Here is a 19162-nt window from a genome sequence, read left to right as displayed (position 1 = left end):
TTCTTTGAGGAATGGTCTGAATTTCTGGATTGCTAGTTCTACTGCCAGCATTTCTTTTTGGTTTATGTGCAGGTGCAGCTGGTCTGGAGTCCACAATCCTTGTATGCATTTGTCCAACATGTGTGCCCGCCAGCCTAGGTCTGAGGCGTCCGTTGTGATGGTTTGGCTTGCTTGAAAGTTGTGGAAGGGCAAGCCTGGGTTTGACTGGCATGCTTGAGCCCACCATAGGAACTCTTGTTTCAGGCATGGGATTAGTGGAATTTCGGTTTCTAAGCTGTGCCTGTGTTGAGACCATAAATTCTTTAGGTACCACTGTAGCTTTCTCATATGCAGTCTGGCATGGGGACCAGGATTATGCATGATGCCATGAAGCCCAAGGCCTGCAGTACTTTTCTTGCTGTTAGTTTGTTCTGCTTTGTTAATGCCAAGAAGTAAAGAGGGAGTTGTTCTTGTTTTTCTGCAGTTAGGAATGCCATTTGTTTTACTGTGTCCAATTCCGCACCCAAGAATGTTCTTGTCTGGGATGGTATCAGTCTTGACTTTTAAATTGACTGTGTATCCCAGGGCTTGTAGTAAGCAAATGACTCTTTGTAAATCTGTTGTCAGCTTGCTTTTGTTGTCCGCTTGTAACAGGCAGTCGTCCAGGTATGGATAAATTTGGATTCCCTGTAGCCTGCAATGAGCGATTACTGATGCCAGGCATTTTGTGAATACTCTGGGCAGTAGATAAGCCAAAGGGCAATGCTGAGAATTGATAATGCTCTGATCCTGCAAGAAATCTGAGGTATCTTCTGCAATTTGGTCGTATGGGGACGTGCAGGTATGCCTCCTTGAGATCTAGAGTTACCAGCCAACACTCCTTGCCCAGCATGGGAAGAAGTTGCTGTAGGGTCAGCATTTTGAATTTTGGGACAATGATGTATGTGTTTAAGACGGACAGGTCGAGAATAGGTCTCCAACTTTTCTCTTTTCTTGGTACTAGGAAGAGTCTGGAGTAGAATCCTTTGCCCTGTTCTGTTATTGGTACTCTTTCCACAGCTCTCATCTTTGTTAATTGAGCTATCTGCTTTAGAGCTTCTGTTTTTTGATTTGGAGGTAGGTTTGGCATTCCTCTTTTTACTGGTAAGGTGTGGAAATGGAACCTGTAGCCTTGGTCTATGGTTTGCAAAATCCACTTGTCTTTTGTGATATAGTGCCAATTTTTCGAAAATAAGGCTAACTTTCCGCCTAAAGGTGCTGCTATTTGCTCCCTGGTAGGCGGTGTCAGAGCCAAGTCACTGAGATTGTCCTGTTGCAGTGGCAGTGGTTGTCTGTGCCTCGCTGGTTATTGCCTTGCCACTGGCGTCCTCTGTAGGCACCTCCTCTGGATTGATTTCTGCCTCTAGAGCGTCTATTCCTGCCTCTTTGAGATTTTGAGGAGTCTGGAAAGGACCAATTTTTGGCAGGCCAGTTCCTGCTAAACCTTGGGGGCTGAACCTGTAAGAAATCCTTAACTGTTTGTACAGATTTTGCCTTCTCTTCCATTTTCTTCATTACTTGCTGAGCAGGGGTACCAAATAGACTGGCCTTATCCATAGGAGCATCTAACAGCTTTGCTTTAACATGATCCGGCAAGACCTGCTCTTTCAACCATGCATGCCTTCTTATCACTGTGCCAGTCATGGCTGATCTAAATGAAGCCTCCAGTGCATCATAGCCACATTTTAAGGAATGGTTACTAACCTGCTGAATGTTATTCACCATTTCTAAAACATATTTCTTATCTAAGGAGTCATCAGAGGACAGCTTCTTGGTTAACTGATCAAGCATAAACTCTTGGTATTGGATCATATGAAACTGACAGTTTAAAGCTCTAGCTGAGAGAGTAGCAGAGGTGTAAACTTTTTCCCCATCTCTAAGGACCTGGATTCCCTTTCAGAAGGGAGAGGGTTTTTTGCTGAGGTCGAGGCTACTGCCTTAGGCCCCTGGGATATAGTCTCAGGATCTGCAAGTGGGGCCTTGAATAGGTGGTGATGAGTGTCTGGCACCCTGTAAAATCTATCTGGTTTGGCAGGGGCTGGAGGTAAAGTATCAGGAGCAGTGCAAACATCATTAAATGCATCATCCACAACAGGCAGAACTGGAGGTATAGCTAAGGGCCTATGTTGTGGTAAGTGCAGAAAGGTCCTAAGCCTTTTTCTTGAATCTGAGAAATCTTGTCCCTGCCATTGGAATTGTTCTCTCATGGCATGTAAGGTTTCCCAAAGGAAAATTCCTCTGGTGGAGAGGCAGATGGAATGGATTCTTCAGCATCGGAATCTTCATAAGTAGAAAAAGGAGCCTCTGGCTGATCTGTAATGTCGGAGTCATCCGAAGAATCATCAGAGGACACTGGCTCGGGAGGCTCTGCTCTAGGTCTCTTTTCTGGAGGCTGAGAGGCCCTGTCTGGGTGAGATTGGGATCCCCTAATTAAGGATATTAAATCCTCTGCCAGAGTAAGCATTTGTGAACTAGAAGTGGGCCTGTGTGAGGGGGGTTTAACAGGCACTGATTTAACAGTTTTGGCTGCTTAAGCCCTGGCAAAGGCCTTAATAGACATGGCTGCAGGAGGCCTAGCAGCACCACGCCTAAGCGTTCGTCGGTTGAAGGAAGCACAGGCTAAACAGGCTGCTACGTCGTGGTCTGGGCCTAAACAAGGTAGGCAGTAAGAGTGGAAATCTTTATGAGGTATTTGTTTCCCACAAGTTAAACAGTTATTTACTTTTTCTGACATCGGCTGAGGCAAGAAAGAGTCCCCAACGGGGTACTTAGCTTTTTAGAAGTCTTCGAAGTAGTATTCGGTAGTAGTAATCTCTGGATCTGACCGACCGGCACTTGCGAACAGCTTCTGCTTCGGGCGCCACGCGGCAAGAAAGACTGAGGAAAATGGCGTCGGCTGATGCCTTTATACCCGAAGACCAGCAGAGATGACGTCGGGTGAAGTGCGACATCAGCCGAAGCCGGACCCAGACTTTGGAATCCGGCCGACCGAAGGGCTGCCTGACGACAGGACAACCCATTTGTTATGACTGCAGATGCATCCTTGAAGGACATCAGAAGTTACCCACATAGATTACTCACCAGAGTAAAGAAAGAGATTTTGTATAAGAGACATGTTTATTATGAGCCTATTTTAAAGCAGGGGTATGACAATACATCAAATAGAAAAAATGAATTAATGAAAGGCAAAAGGATGCATATATTTTACCTTACAATGAAGAAACAAGTGCAATTATAAACATGTCAAATGAGACATGGGTCAGTGTTTTTGTGAATAAATCGGATGTATTAAATACAATTGGGAAATACCCGAAAGTGACACATAGCAGGGGAAAGAATTTAAAAGAATATTTTGTGACAAGTACTCACAATCAATTTTACAGGAACTCAAAAATGAGTAAATGTGGCCTTTGTAAGACATGTAAATTTATAAATGATGGTCCCTATGTGGCAGTACAAAACTATGGTAGATCCATTAAGTGTCCTGGGTTCTGTAATTGCAATACGAAAATGGTAATATATTTGGCTTCATGCCTATCATGTTCAGCCTTCTATATAGGGAAAACCATTAGGAGGTTAAGGGATCGTATCATGGAACACAATAGTGACATAAAAAACAAAAAATGTACCAACTCACTGTATAATCACAGTATCAGATGTAAGGATTTTAAAAGGTTTATTTTTTTTTTGTTATTGATAGGATCCCTTACAATTCAAGTAAAGGGGGTGATGACAATACTCTTTTAGAAGTTAAAGAATGTTTATGGCAGTTAAGGTTAAATGCTAACAATTCACCTGGCATTAATGAATAAATTTCAATAACAAGTATTTTAAAATACAAATCCCATTTTATATGAAAGTGCAATATTAAGGATGTTTGTATATGTATTTTTGTGTAATTTTATGCATTTTTAACGCACCTTTAACATTAATAATGTTTTTTCTTTATAATTATTTATAAGTATTTCAATCAAATTTTAAAATTATTACATTTGAGTTGCACATGTTTTACGATAGGTATCTATTGGAATTATTTTTCAAATAAGTTTGATTATTTAATGTTGAGAGTGGAGGCGTTTGTTTTTACATTACATTATACCACATGTATTATATTTTATTATACTCACTACAGTGTGATTGGTTAATTGATATTAGTTTCACTATTTAAGTGATATGTGATGTTCAGCAACTGCTGATACTCTGATGATACCCCAAGTGTGTAGGGGTGAAAGCGCTCAGTATCTTTTTTACCTTGTCTGCTCTGAGTTTTGTTTTTGTTTTGTATTTTATATTAAATAAGTCCGCGTTACACAGAGTCGCCTTGTTTGTTTTACTAGTTTACAGCTTTTTATTTTCGTTCTTATCTTTATGAAATTATCACGTATGACATAGGCAATCATACATGTACATAAATGAAAAAGTACAGTTGTGTAAAATCTTACCATAACAACAGATGTCCTTCTCTTCACTGTTGCCGTCTTCCTTACAATAGGGATCCCCTACCAAAGGTAGCCTGACATCCAGCCAGTATACCAAAGCCTTTAGGTTGTAGTGGGCAGGCCATATGTCATGCATGGCGTAGGGCATAAAAGTGATGTTCAGACGTACCATCCTCAGAACTGAAAAGACCCAGTATGAACAAAAGTCCAAGGATAAAGTCGGTAACAAGTACATCCAGAAGTTAAAATGACCAGGGGGGAGGAGGGGGAGTGAATACTGCAACAATGAAGAGAAGGACATCTACTGTTATGGTGACATTTTATACAATGGTACTATGTCCTTCCATATCGCTGCTGTATTTTTTACAATAGGGAGAGTACAATAGCCCAAGAAAAAGACTGGGAGGAGCAAGGTCCAGCAGAGAACTCTAGGAAGCCATGGAGAATGCCCCTGGCAAAACCATCTCTGGCCCTAGAAATAACATCCAACTTATAGTGCTTGGTAAAGGTATGCACAGAAGTCCAGGTAGCTGTCTCAAGAATAGAATTAGCATCCAAACCCTTGAAAAGATACCACAATAAGCCACAACCCTACTACAATGAGCTTTAACCAAAGGAGGAAGGCTCTTCCCATGAAAAGAACAGCAAAAAGAAATGGCTTTAGATATCCAAGAAGAAATGGTTTGCTTATAAACAGACAAACCTAAAGGCCTAGGATGAAAGGAAACAAAAATGTCTTCATATTTACAAAAAGCTTTATTCTTATCCAAATAATATCTGAGTCATCTATGCAAATCTAAGGCGTACAAAACCTTCTCACTAGCAGACTGTGGAGAAGGGGAAAATGGACAAATGAATAGACTGATTAAGGGACAACTCATTAACCACTCTGGACATAAAAGAAGGATTAGTAAGAAGAGACACCCCTGTCCTTATGGAAAACAAAAAAGGAGGAACAGCCGTAAGGGCTTGCAGCTCAAACACCATCTGGCTGAAGGACCAAAAGAAGAATAGTCTTCCAAGAACAATGCTGTAAGAAAGCTAAAGCATTAGGTTCAAAAGGAGCCGGAGTCAATTTTTCTAAAACAAATTTAAGATCCAGGAAGGAGGGACAGGCTTCTGGGAGGCCAAATGTGAATGACGTCTTTAAGAAACTGGCCTCAAATCTAGAGGCTAAAGGGGAAGTTATAAAGGTAGACAAGCAGAGATAGCTGAAAGGTGGGCCTTAACAGAAAAACAGCATTCAGCAAGTTACACAAATAAAACAGAACCAAAGGAACATCCACAGTAACTGGATCCAGGTTATGAGAAAGACACCCTTTTCCATTTGGGATAAGTAAGATTTTCCAGTAGTGGGTTTCCTGGACTCCTGCAGGACCCGAAGCACATCCTCAGAAAAAAAAGGTGTTTAAAGGGGAATCAAAACCCTATCACCCACACTGTCAGTTGAAGAGTGTACAGGTGGGAATGGATGAGAGGTCCCTTGTCTTGTGTGAGTAGACCCACCTTGGGAAGTATCGTGTGATGACTGCACTTGGCCAGATGGAGAAGAAGAGGGAACCAATGCTGTCTAGGCCAAAAGGGAGTCACCAGCAAGATTTTGGGAGCATCCTGTTTTACCTTGAACAGGACTTTTGGAATGAGAGGAAGGGGAGGGAAAACATAAAGGAACATACCCTTCCAAGAAAAAGATACGGTTTCCAACTACCAGGCCAGAGGGCATGGGACTCTGGCATAAAACAGAGAAAGCTGTCTGTTCAGAGGGAAGGCAAATAGATCTACTTGAGGCATACCTCCACTGGTGGACAATGTCCAGAAACACATTCCTGTAAAGCATCCACTCGTAGCACTGTGTTATGGACCTGCTCAAAGAGTCTGACACTATGTTCTGATCTGAGGGAATGCAAACTGCCAGAAGGGTCACCTGAGACTGGATAGCCAGATCCCAAACCTGAAGGGCTAACCTGCACATGAGATAAGACCTTGCCCCCCCCCCCCCACCCCGTTGATGTACCACATCACTGCTGTATTGTTTATGTGAATCCTGTTGAGGGGCTCTGTAAGCAAAAGAGAATGAAAAGCCTGAAGATCCAGAAGAAGAGCTCTCGTCTCTTTGACAATGTGGTCTTTCTGATGTCGAAGAGAGCAAAGGCCCTGCACTTTCAGAGGACCGAAAGAGGCCCTCCAACCCACGGCCAAGGTATCTGTGAAGAGTTTCTGAGAGGGGGTTGGAGGTTGAAAAGGAAGCCCTGGGTTGAGGAACAACTGATGAATCCATCACTGAAGTTCCAGCTTGAGGCATGGTAGTACAGGAACTAGAATGTCTAAAGGATGAGAATGTTGAAGCCAAATGACTTTAGAAACCAGTGAAGCTTTCTCATGTGGAGTTTGGCTAGAGGGAGCATAGGAATCGCGGAAGCCATGAGACCCAGAGCTCTTAGAAACTCCCTGGCTCTAACTGAAGCCAAAGGAAGAAGGGACTGAAAGAAAGCAATCAGTTTTATAGCCTTGGGAGGAGGCAGGGATGCCAACATCGGAGCAGTCTGGAGCCTGCATCTCAGAAAAACATGATCCTGAGAAATTTACAGTAAACCTGAGGCTTTTAAGGAGAGGAACAGCAAAGTGTAGATGCTAAAGCAGGGGTGTCCAACCTTTTGGTTTGCCGGGGCCGCATTGAGTGAACAGAAATTGTCTTGGGGCCGCATATAAAATATATCATATAGTTAACTCTTTCGCTGCCACGAGAGACCAAAAGTCGACCTCCTGGCTGTACTGTAGGTGCATTCGAATAATTAATAAATGCCTAATATTTGCCTTAAAATTCTAATTCTCATTCTGATTTTAATTCTCTAATCTAACAGTTAACTCTAACATCTTAGTTAATATATAGATTTTTTTTACAAATAAACAGATATTCACTACAGCACTAGCATTTCTCACTGAGAAAACCACTCCAGCAGTCCATCTACATACAATGTCAACATTAGCAGTCCTACAATACCATAATCCACAAAAATAAGCCAACAAATTTGCAATAAAGTAAAGAATTCACATTACTGACTTAATAAAACAATTCTGAAGAAGCTACAAGTGTCTCACCCAAACAAATGACTGGTGCCAGAAACATGGCTTCAAGCTAAATGCCAAAAAATGCACAATCGTCCCCTTTGAGTAGAGTGATGTCCCCACAAATTATCACATTAATAACAATGTTGTAAGCACGCAATCAGTCGTGAGGTGCTTGGGCACCCAGGTTGATAGAAACCTGACTTTTGACCACCACGTTGTCTCCGTTGTACGGAAAGCTTTTTACATGGCCCACCTCATTAGTAAGGGTATCTCATCCAGGGACAAGGAGGTCATAATATCCCTGTATTCTTCCTTTACAAGAGCAATTATTGAGCGCAGCACCCCTTTTGGCACGTGCCTCAGCAAAACACCATGCCAAAAGAAAGACTACAACCATTTCTGACAAAAAAAAAGGTCAAAGGACTGAGTTCACTTAGTTATCCAAACAGACTAAAAAGCTTCTTGCTTTCCTCTGTCTCTCACTGGCCCCTATAAATTTCATCACTGGCTTGCTTTCCAGGCCAAGAAAGATCCTGCCTTAAGAGACTTCCTCCACCTCAGAAATACTGGTTATATCTAAAACGCTCACTACAAAGACCTCGGCCTTCACTGCAACATAAACAAGCCACTTTGTATGGACAGGTTCTTGATACAAAAACTTTCAACTTCTGTTAAAAGCTCCTCTCATTATCAAACAATGTAGTTCAACAAACACTACAAATGGATGGATAGCCATGAATGTACTCCTTAAGTAAGTAGCATAGCCTTCATCAAACCGGAAGGAAAATACACATACTAAACTTTCCCAGCTGGCTGGCTAAAATCTAATATTGGTTACTCAAGTCTACTTGTCAAAAAAGAGGGGCCTATTTAACTAAGAATTCCATTTGCAAAAATATATTCAGTATACATATTAAATCTCTCTTATACACACACACACACACACACACACACACACACACACACACACACACACACACACACACAAAAGGAACCCCTACTTGTAAAATAGGCAACCTCAGTAATCACATGACACAGTCTCACTGATTGAAATTGTCTGGAAGTCAAAATGTCTGAAAAAAAATCATAATAGAGATGGATTCATCCATGCAATTTCCCACCATGAAAAGGACCATCAATAAATCAACAAACAACTGCTCAGCAAAAATTAAATCAATAAGAAATCTATAAACTCTCTAAGATCATACTACATACTGGAGTAAACATACAACTTCCCTCCAATCTAAAGCCATTTGACATTCAGACATTTTAATTTGTGCAGAAGTTATTCACAGACTGACTGTTTACTAAGCTGTAATGCTGACCATCGCTTTTGAAAAAAAACAAATTCCCACACTTTGTCAATAGCTCAAAGTGAAGAAAGGATTACTTTTTTTATTTATTATGTATTTATTTAATTTTGGGAAACATCTTTAAAACTGTTAAACTGATCACACACCCAGAAACACAGAAAAGTTATTGTGATAAGTAAACCACAGACTGCTGCAAGAAATCAGTCATAGCACACTATGCTTACGTCCGAACCAATGAAGCATACCTGTCAATTCCAAAATTATTAAAGTAGCGTAATAAGAAAGTTATTTGCAAGGTTACATGGCAGTTTATGCTGGAAATAAGTGGAGATATTAAAAATGCTCTATTTCTCATAATTATGCTGAAAAGTCTTCCAAGGTAAATACAACCTTCTGATTTAGCATGGAACCATACCTCTCAACCTTAGAGCAAGAATTCTGAACAAACAAAAAATAAAATTGGGACACAGGCTCAAAAATAGTTATGCATCACAGACACCATTGAAACAAGTATAGCTGCAAACATTATACATCACGTATGTTTCTATCCCATTATTGTCAGTTAAGCATTATATGGCTCATTCAATCTTGCCTTCTTTTGCAACAAAGAAAACCATACTTTGAAATGACAAATCTATTAAAAATAATAAAACACATTGGCTCCACATCCTGCAACTTCCTACCTGCAAACAACCACAGAGCTTTCACTGAAACTAGGTCTGCTTATTTACACAGAATGACAATTCTCCCTAATTAAGTCTAATGGTATACAATCTACGAGGATCTAGACTACCTGAAATAAATTAAATTATGGCCTGTAAATTGCAAGTGCACTTTGTTTAATTAAACTACATTTCAAAGCCCACTTCCTGTATTTTTTCAGTAACATCCCAATATCCATTTCCAGGTCACTTTACAAGACATTGGCAGTGGTAGACTTAGCATCCTCCAGATCCCTACAGGACCACACTCACTCATACTACTAACATTGTCCATTAAATGTAAATATTCATCCACTGTAAATGGCAAGAAGCTATGTCTTAAAAAAATCTATTTTTGGCATTCCTAGTACCCAAGTATCAGGTTTTGAAACAAAAAAATATTCTCCACAGTTTGTAAGTCTTTGTCTTTAATAATCGTCTACTATTGCAGCATTCCCAACACACACACATACACACTAAAACCCCCAACATTTAAATAAAAAATGACATTGTGCCCACCTGATTTGCCAGTATTGTTGATCCACCAAAGATATGGTTACCGTTGTCCAATCTACCACTGCTTAGAACTCACCAATGACAAGACAGTACTAGATGATTTTTTTATTTGTCAAAAAAAACAATAAACTTTATATGCTACAGTCCCACATTAGTCAATCCACTACTGACCCATTAACCCTAGGCTGCTGTCTCATCCTTACTCCCTGGGAATGCATTACCTTGGATGACTACTTTTATTTCCTAAGCAAGAGTCACAAATTGGAAGATGAGGCAAAAATCCAGACATTCTTCGAAAATCCAGAGTTGAGAGGTATGATTTCATATTCAATACAACACTCTCCCTGTCAGAAAAGCTGCAATTTAATGAAAGTGTACTTTTAATGTAGGATGCATTTGTGAGCTAACTTGTTTGTACGTTAGTCTTTTTGTGCATGTGTCTCTATCTCTCTGTCATGCACACAAACACACACACACACACACACACACACACACACACACACACACACACACACACACACACTCCTACTTTCACGCACACCAACATTCTGCTTTCATGCATGCACTCACTCACACCATACTTGCCTACTGACACAGGTTAAGTGCTGTCTCTTTAAAAGGCAATGGCAGCAAATCCATAGATGAGTCCCTCTTCAGCAAGAACACACACATTGATTTTTTGGCACGAAATAATGGCACGAACACACAGAACCTACTTTGGCGCATGCGCACACCGATGTTAGAATTACAGATCACGGGCGCGAAAAACACAACAAAAAAGTGTTTTGGGGCATGCGTACATCGATGTTGGAGTTAGAGGTAGAGGGCCGCATGGCAGAGCTCTGAGGGCCGCAGGTTGGACACATCTATGCTAAAGTAATATCTCCAGAGAGGAGGCCTGAATAAGAAGGTTATCCAGACAAGGAAAAACCTGAATCTCCCTTACCCTGCAGAAAGCAATCACAGGAGTAAGGCATATGGTGAAGACTCTCTGCGCAGTAGAGAGTCCAAAGGGCAAAGCAAAGAACTGAAAATGCCAGGAAGCAACAGAGAAATGTACAAACTTCCTGAAAAGGGGATAAATACATTCATGGATTAGTACTAGGCTAACTGCCCCTGTGGACCATTTTTTAAGTATAGCCAATTATCCCATGTGAGAATCAAACCTTGTACCTTGTGTCTGTAAGGTAAACACCTTAACCATTACGCCACCCTCCCTAAATATAGCCACCCAATGTGGGGTTCTAACCCATGACTGTGAGATTAAGAGTCTTATGCTCTACCAACTGAGCTAGCTGGGCTGTGTAGATAAGCATCTCTGAGATCCAGGGACACTAGAAAAGCCTGAGGAAGCAGCAGAGGAAACAAGGTTTGAAGGGACAGCATCAGAAAGGAAGGGATCTTCAAAAAGGTATTTAGTTGCGAAAGGTCCAGAATGGGTCTCCGGGTACCTTCTTTCCAGGGGACTAAGAACATTCTGGAATAAAACTCATTCCCCCTCTGAGGAGTTGGAACTTCTTGACTTGTTCCTTGAGCCAAAAGGCCCTGAAGTACCTTTGAAAAAAGGGCAGTTTTTCCCGAGGAGGCTGAGGAATGCCCAAAAAGGGGTGGGGGAGAGATTTCCAAAAGTACAGTTTTGTACCTACCATAAATGTAGATGTCCGATAGGAATGCATCTGCAGTCATTACAAATGGGTTGTCCTGTCGTCAGGCAGCCCTTCGGTCGGCCGGATTCCAAAGTCTGGGTCTGGCCTCGGCTGGTGTCACACTTCACCCGACGTCATAGCTGCAGTTATTCGGGTATAAAGGCATCAGCCGACGCCATTTTCTCAGTGTTTCTTGCCCCAGATGCCAGGTGCCCTCTTGGAAGGCTAAATTTGGATAAATGCCAATGATTCCAAATAGTAGAGAGCAAACACAAAAAATAAGCATGTATGTACATATATACAAACAAATACACCATAATAGATCCCCCCAAGCTAGCTGAAGGCTGGCAAATACCCTAGGAGTACCTCAGAGGGGAAGGTGGGTGGGTAATCCTGACTGCAGATGCATTCCTATCGGACATCTACATTTATGGTAGGTACAAAACTGTACTATGTTCTTCAAGGATGCATCTGCAGTCATTACAAATGGGTAGAATACCATAGCTAAACAAGGGGAGGAGGAAAGAATAGAGATTATGGTGTAGCTAGGATCCCTTGCAAAACAGCAGTGGCAAAACCTGCTCGGGATCTAGAGTATAAAGGTAAATTGTAATGCTTGGCAAATGTATGCACGGAGGTCCAAGTAGCAGCCTCTATAATGTCCTTGGTAGCCACTCCTCGTAAGAAAGCTGTGGTAGTGGCTGTAGCCCTTGTGGAGTGAGGCCTGATGTTCTCTGGGGTTTTCTTTCCATGGTAGGAGTAACAAAATCTAATGCAATTTCCTATCCATTTGGAGATTGTCTGTTTTGAAATTGGTTTTCCTTCCTTTCCTGTGGCATATGCTACCAGAAGCTGGTCAGTTTTTCTATTGGCCTTGTCCTGTCCAGGTAGTAGCGTAACTGTCTGTGTACATCCAAGGTATGCAAAAGTCTTTCTCCCCTGTTCTGTGGGTTTGGGAAGAATGTAGGTAGGTGGATAGCCTGATTTAATGACACTCTGGATACCACCTTAGGCATAAATGTAGGATTTGTTCTCATGGACACTCTATCTTGATGGAAGATCAGGAAGGGTTGCACTGCCATTAATGCCTGTAGTTCAGAGACCCTTCTTGCTGAAGTTATTGCCAGCAGGAAAGCAGTCTTCCAGGATAAGTATTGTAATTCTGCTGTTGCTGCTGGTTCGAAAGGAGGAAGTGTCAATTTTTCTAGCACAAAGTTCAAGTCCCATGCTGGCAATGGTGGTTTCCTGGGAGGTTTTACATTTTTAATTCCTCTCAGAAACTGTCTGAGCAGGGGATGAGAGAAGACAGGAGGATCCAAGCTGTATTGTGCTGAAATAGCTGATGCATGTATCTTGATGGAAGAATAGGACAGGCCTGTGTGGAAGAGCTCTGCCAAGTACTCTAGGATGTTGGCTATCTTTACCAGAGTCACATCTTCTCCCTTTGCAGTACTCCAAATGAGATATCTTTTCCATTTTGCTGCATAATTCTTTCTTGTTGAAGGTCTGCGAGCCTCCAGGATTATGTCTTTAACCCTTTGGGATAAATTTGGGTTATTTTCTGTTATGTAATGTTCCAGGCAGTTAGCTGCAGAGTTTTCAGGTTTGGATGCAGGATGTTGTAGTTGTTCTGTGTTAACAGTAATGGGATTAGGGTAATGTCCATATTTGTTCCCGAGACATGCTCCTCAGCAATGGGTACCAATGTTGTCTTGGCCAGTCTGGAGCTATCAGGATGATCCTTGGACGGTCCTCTTTGATCTTCAGAAGCACCTTGTGCATCAAAGGAAGTGGTGGAAATGCGATGCTGTCAGGTTTTTCCAACTGAAAGATAGGAGTCCACCTTCCAAGCAAGTGGGTGGTATGTCCTTGTGCAGAATTTCTTTAGCTGGTGATTGAATGGGGATGCAAACAAGTCTATTTGTGGTAATCCCCATTCCCTTGTGATGGCTTTGAAGATGTCCGGATGAAGCATCCATTCGTGGGCATCTGTGGTTGTTCTGCTTAATATGTCTGCTAGAATGTTTTCTTTTCCGGTACAAAATTGCTTGTAACTGAATGTTGTAGCTCAGGGCCACATCCCATAGGTCCAGTGCCAGCCGGCATAGAGGATATGAATGGGTGCCTCCCTGTTTGTTGATGTACCACATAACTGTGGTGTTGTCTGTCCTTATCATCAACTGACCTTCTTGGAGGAATGGTCTGAATGACTGGATTGCCAATTTTACTGCCAGCATTTCCTTTAGATTTATGTGTAGGCAGCTGGTCTTGAGTCCATAAGCCTTGTATGCACTTGCCCAGCATGTGTGCCCCCAACCGAGGTCTGAGGCATCTGTCGTGATGGTTTGGCTTGGTTGGCTGTTGCAGAAGGGCAATCCTGCTTGATTGACAGGCCTGAGCCCACCATAGGAACTCTTGTTTCAGGCATGGGATTATTGGGATTTTGGTTTCTAGGCTGTGCTTGTGTTGGGACCACAAATTCCTTAGGTACCACTGTAGCTTTCTCATATGCAGTCTGGCATGAGGGACCAGAATTATGCAGGATGCCATGAAGCCTAGAGCTTGCAGTACTTTTCTTGCAGTTAGGTGGTTCTGCTTTGTTAATGCCAAGAAGTAGAGAGGTAGTTGCTCTTTCTTTTCTGCAGTTAGGAATGCCATTTGTTTTGATGTGTCCAGCTCTGCACCCAGAAAGGTTATTCTTTGGGATGGAATCAGCCTTGACTTTTTATATTGACTGTATATCCCAAGGCTTGCAGCAGGTAAATGACTCTTTGTAAGTCTTCTGCTAGCTTGCTTTTGTTGTCCGCTTGTATCAGGCAGTCGTCCAGGTATGGATAAATTTGGATTCCCTGAAGTCTGCAATGAGCAATTACTGATGCCAGGCATTTCGTGAACACTCTGGGCACAGTAGATAAGCCAAAGGGCAATGCTGAAAATTGATAATGCTCTGATCCTGCAAGAAATCTGAGGTATCTTCTGCAAATTGGTCTTATGGGGACATGCAGGTATGCCTCCTTGAGATCTAGAGTTACCAGCCAGGACTCCTTGCCCAGCATGGGAAGAAGCTGCTGTAGGGTCAGCATTTTGAATTTTGGAACAATGAGGAATGTGTTTAAAGCGGACAGGTCTAGAATGGGTCTCCATTTGTTTTCTTTTCTTGGTACCAGGAAGAGTCTGGAGTAAAATCCCTTTCCTTGCTCCATAGATGGTACCTTTTCCACAGCTCTCATTCTTAATAGCTGAGATATTTGTTTTAGAGCTTCTGTCCTTTGAGTAGGTGGTAGGTTTGGCATTCCTCTCTTCCCTGGTAGAGTATGGAAATGGAACCTGTAACCTTGGTCTATAGTTTGCAAAATCCATTTTTCCCTTGTGATGCAATGCCAGTTTTTTGAAAATAAGGTTAATTTTCCGCCTAATGGTGCTTCTAGTTGTTCCCTGGTAGGCGGTGCCACTGTCAAGTCACTGTGATTGAGGTGTTGTAGTGGTGGTGGCTGCGTCCGTGCCTCGCTGGTTGTTACCTTGCCATTGGCGTCCCCTGTAGGCACCCCTGGATTGGTTTCTGCCTCTTGAACGCCTATTCCTGCCTCTCTGAGCCTTTGAGGAGTCCGGAAAGGTCCAATTCTTGGAGGGCCAGTTCCTGCTAAACCTTGGAGGTTGAACCTGTAAGAAATCTTTCACCGCTTGTACAGATTTCGCCTTCTCTTCCATCTTTTTTAGTACCTGCTGAGCAGGGGAACCAAATAAATTGACCTTGTCCATGGGTGCATCCAAAAGCTTTGATTTGACATGGTCTGGTAATGCCTGTTCTTTCAACCATGCATGTCTCCTGATAACTGTGCCAGTCATGGCTGATCTAAAGGAAGCCTCTAGTGCATCATAGCCACATTTTAAAGAATGGTTACTAACCTGCTGTATGTTATGTACCATTTCCTGAACATATTTTTTATCTAAAGATTCTTCAGAGGAAAGCTTTTTAGTTAACTGGTCAAGCATAAACTCTTGATATTGAATCATATGAAATTGGCAGTTCAAAGCTCTAGCTGACAAGGTAGCAGAAGTGTAAACTTTTTTACCCCATCTCTCTAAGGACCTGGATTCCCTTTCAGAGGGGAGGGGGTTTTTAGTAGAAGTAGCAGCTACAGCTTTAGGGCCCTGGGCGATAGTCTCTGGATCTGCAAAAGGAGCCTTGTATAAATGGAGATGAGTGTCCGGGACCCTGTAGAACCTATCGGGCTTAGCAGGAGCCGGAGGTAATGAATCAGGAGCAGTGCAAGCATCATTAAATGCATCATCTACAACAGAAAGAACTGGAGGTATAGCTAAAGGCCTATGTTGTGGCAAATGTAGAAAGGTTCTAAGCCTTTTTCTGGAGTCTGAGAAATCTTGGCCCTGCCACTGAAATTGTTCCCTCATAGCATGCAAGGTTTCCCCAAAGGAAAATTCCTCAGGTGGAAAGGCTGAAGGAATGGACTCTTCCGCATCAGAGTCTTCGTAAGGAGAATAAGAAGCCTCAGGAAGGTCTGTATGTTCTGATTCATCAGAGGAACCATCAGTGGATACTGGTTCCGGGGGCTCTGCTCTAGGTCTCTTTTCTGGAGGTGGGAGAGAGGACCTGTCTGGATGAGGCTGGGATCCACGAATTAAAGAAATTAAATCCTCAGCCAAAGAAAGCATATGAGAGCTAGTGCTGGGCCTGCGTGTGGGGGGTTTGGCAAGCACAGTTTTTGAAGCTTTGGCTGCTTTAGCCCTGGCAAAGGCCTTAATAGACATGGCTGCAGGAGGCCTAGCAGCTCCACGCGCAGGGGTTGAAATATCCAGGGGAATTGTGTCTGATAATTCCTGAGAAACCGCAACAGAAGGCTGGATTTCAGAAGCTGATTCTACCAGGTTAGAGGAGGCCTCGGTAGAAGGCATGGTTTCGGCTGGAAAAAGAACCGCTTGTTCGGTTTCGGCCGAAACCGAGACACTCGCGGTTTGCTTAATCGCGGTTTCAGCCGAGACCGCGGACCGCGAGTGTCGGTCCTTTTCTTTTCGTTTTTTTGGAAATCTGCGTTGCCGGAGGATCCGACGGCATAATGTAGGCAAAATTAGAGCCGAAAATTTGTTCAGCAAACTCCGACCGACGTCTAAGCGTCCGTCGGTTAAAAGAAGCGCAGACTAGACAAGCTGCTACGTCGTGGTCTGGGCCTAAACAATGTATACAGTAGGAGTGGAAATCTTTATGAGGTATTTGTTTCCCACAAGATAAACAGTTATTCACTTTCTCTGACATCGGCTGAGGCAAGAAAGAGTCCCCAACGGGGTACTTAGCTTTTTAGAAGTCTTCGAAGTAGTATTCGGTAGTAGTAATCTCTGGATCTGACCGACCTGCACTTGCGAACAGCTTCTGCTTCGGGCGCCACGCGGCAAGAAAGACTGAGGAAAATGGCGTCGGCTGATGCCTTTATACCCGAATAACTGCAGCTATGACGTCGGGTGAAGTGCGACACCAGCCGAGGCCAGACCCAGACTTTGGAATCCGGCCGACCGAAGGGCTGCCTGACGACAGGACAACCCATTTGTAATGACTGCAGATGCATCCTTGAAGGACATCCATGTAATAACGTTGGCAAATTATGGCAAGAACCCAAGGGTCTTGGGTGACTTTTACCCAAATAGGAAAGGACAGGGAAAGTCGCAAAAAAGAGACATGTGATTGAGAAGAACAGGATAGTCAGACAGCACCTGGTTTGTCAGGTAAAGGAGGCTTCTGAGTAGAAGGAATTTGGGTAGCCTTAGCAGGGGGAACCCTTCTACCACCCTTTTTACCCTTGGGGGGGGCGAGACTGTCTAAGGACAAAGGCAGGTTTGTTAGACTAATTCCTCTGAAACTTGGAAACAGGTGAAACTAAACTATGTTTCAACTCCTTTAAGGTCCTAACCTTTTCTTGCAGGGACTTAAACAATTCCACAGCAGCAGTACCAAACAAATGCTCATTATCCAGAGGAGCATCCATAAATTTAACCTTGATATCATCAGACAAAGGGTGAAGTCTGAGCCAGGAATACCTCCTCAAAACAGAAACAAAAGCAGCAGCAACAGATGAAGAAGCATCACCTGCATCATAGCTGGATTTAATGGAATCCAGAGCAACTTGGGAGGACGTCTCTAACAAGGCAAGGCCTTCCCTTCAGAATCAGGAAGATCTGAAATGGCTTGACAGGCCTGACAGAGAAGATCCAAGACATACTTGGTCAAATGCGTCTCACAAATCACAGCTCTAAAGGCTAGGGTAGCAGAAGTATACACTTTCCTACCTAGCCTCTGCATGGTTCCGCTGCCCTTATCAGAGGAAAGCAACTTAGTCGAAGGCAACAATTTGGAAGGCTTAGAGGCCACAGACACCACAGAAGGGTCGGCAGAGGGACACTTAAAGAAACTTGCAGTCATCAGGCACTTTATAAAACCTATCAGATTTCTTGGAAGCAGAGGGCTGGGAGTCAATAGCTTCAGAAGCAGTGGAAAAAGCATCCAGCAGGGCAGCAAGAATAAGAGGAACAGCAGAGGGCCTAGGAGACTCCATCTGCGGAAGCTCATAGTACCTCTTCTGAACATCACACACCTGAGCACAGTCCCATATGAAAAATTCCATCATTCTGGAAATAGTGTCACCAAATGAAATCTCCTTAAAAGGAGAGTCAGGACTGATAGACTCTTCTTCCTCAGAGCCATAGTCTAATGGAGAACGAAAATGAGAGGTATAAGCAAGTGACTCTTCATCAAAATCATTATCAACACAGGAATCCTGGTCGCTAGGCCTCTTAAGTGGGGTAGAAGTCCAAGGAAGACTAGGAACAGAACCCCCCTGTGGAGGCTTCAAAGCCATAAGGGCATTAAACAATCCTTGAGTAAAGAATCACCATTCAGTCTGAGGATCTTTCGGAGCAGATGAAATATGTTTAATCTTCTGCTTCTTTTTAACAAAGACATCAGCCTTGAAAAATTTAGCAGGCTCTGACCCCTGACAACACTCTATAATGGTAGTTGGAACCTCTTCCATCACTCATATCTGAGCAACACATCTAGGCCCTTTGGTAATCACCAGCCGTGGCTTCCCATGTACATCTGCAGACATCTGCAAGGCCTCCATGAACATGTGTAGAGTCAGATCCATGCCAGACTCTGACGCGGTTCCATCAGAGGAATCCCAGGAAAAAAAAAAAAAAAAATAGAAGATCCTTCAGGCTTTCACCAGCCTAAAGACAGAAGTCCAGTGGAGGCAGTACAGCCAAAGAATCTGACTAAACATTCTTGGTCTTTTATTTTGCAGATGGCTGACTCTCAGCCTGGGAAGATCCTTCCATAGCGTCTTTAGCCAACCGTTTAAGTAATTGGTTCTTTAAGTGAATCACAAGGGAAGAAAGCTGACTAAACAACGTCTTAGGGATGAAAGCGTGAAAAATCTCACAAGACGTATGGT

General features: G+C 42.9%; 1 protein-coding gene and 1 non-coding gene across 2 annotated transcripts in view; both read right to left on the bottom strand.

Moving 5' to 3' along the window:
• Positions 1-19162, bottom strand: part of ALG1 (ALG1 chitobiosyldiphosphodolichol beta-mannosyltransferase) — a 634420-nt gene that overhangs the window by 224765 nt on the left and 390493 nt on the right. The gene's annotated exons all lie outside the window — the stretch shown is intronic.
• Positions 11285-11357, bottom strand: TRNAK-CUU. Its single transcript has one exon. It is a non-coding gene; the product is annotated as a tRNA-Lys (tRNA).

The sequence above is a fragment of the Protopterus annectens genome, chromosome 12.part0, assembly GCF_019279795.1.
Source record: "Protopterus annectens isolate FY-2018-M chromosome 12.part0, PAN1.0, whole genome shotgun sequence".
NCBI lineage: Eukaryota > Metazoa > Chordata > Ceratodontiformes > Protopteridae > Protopterus > Protopterus annectens.
The sequence above is the reverse complement of the archived record's forward strand: the minus strand, read 5'-3'. Positions and strand labels throughout refer to the sequence as shown.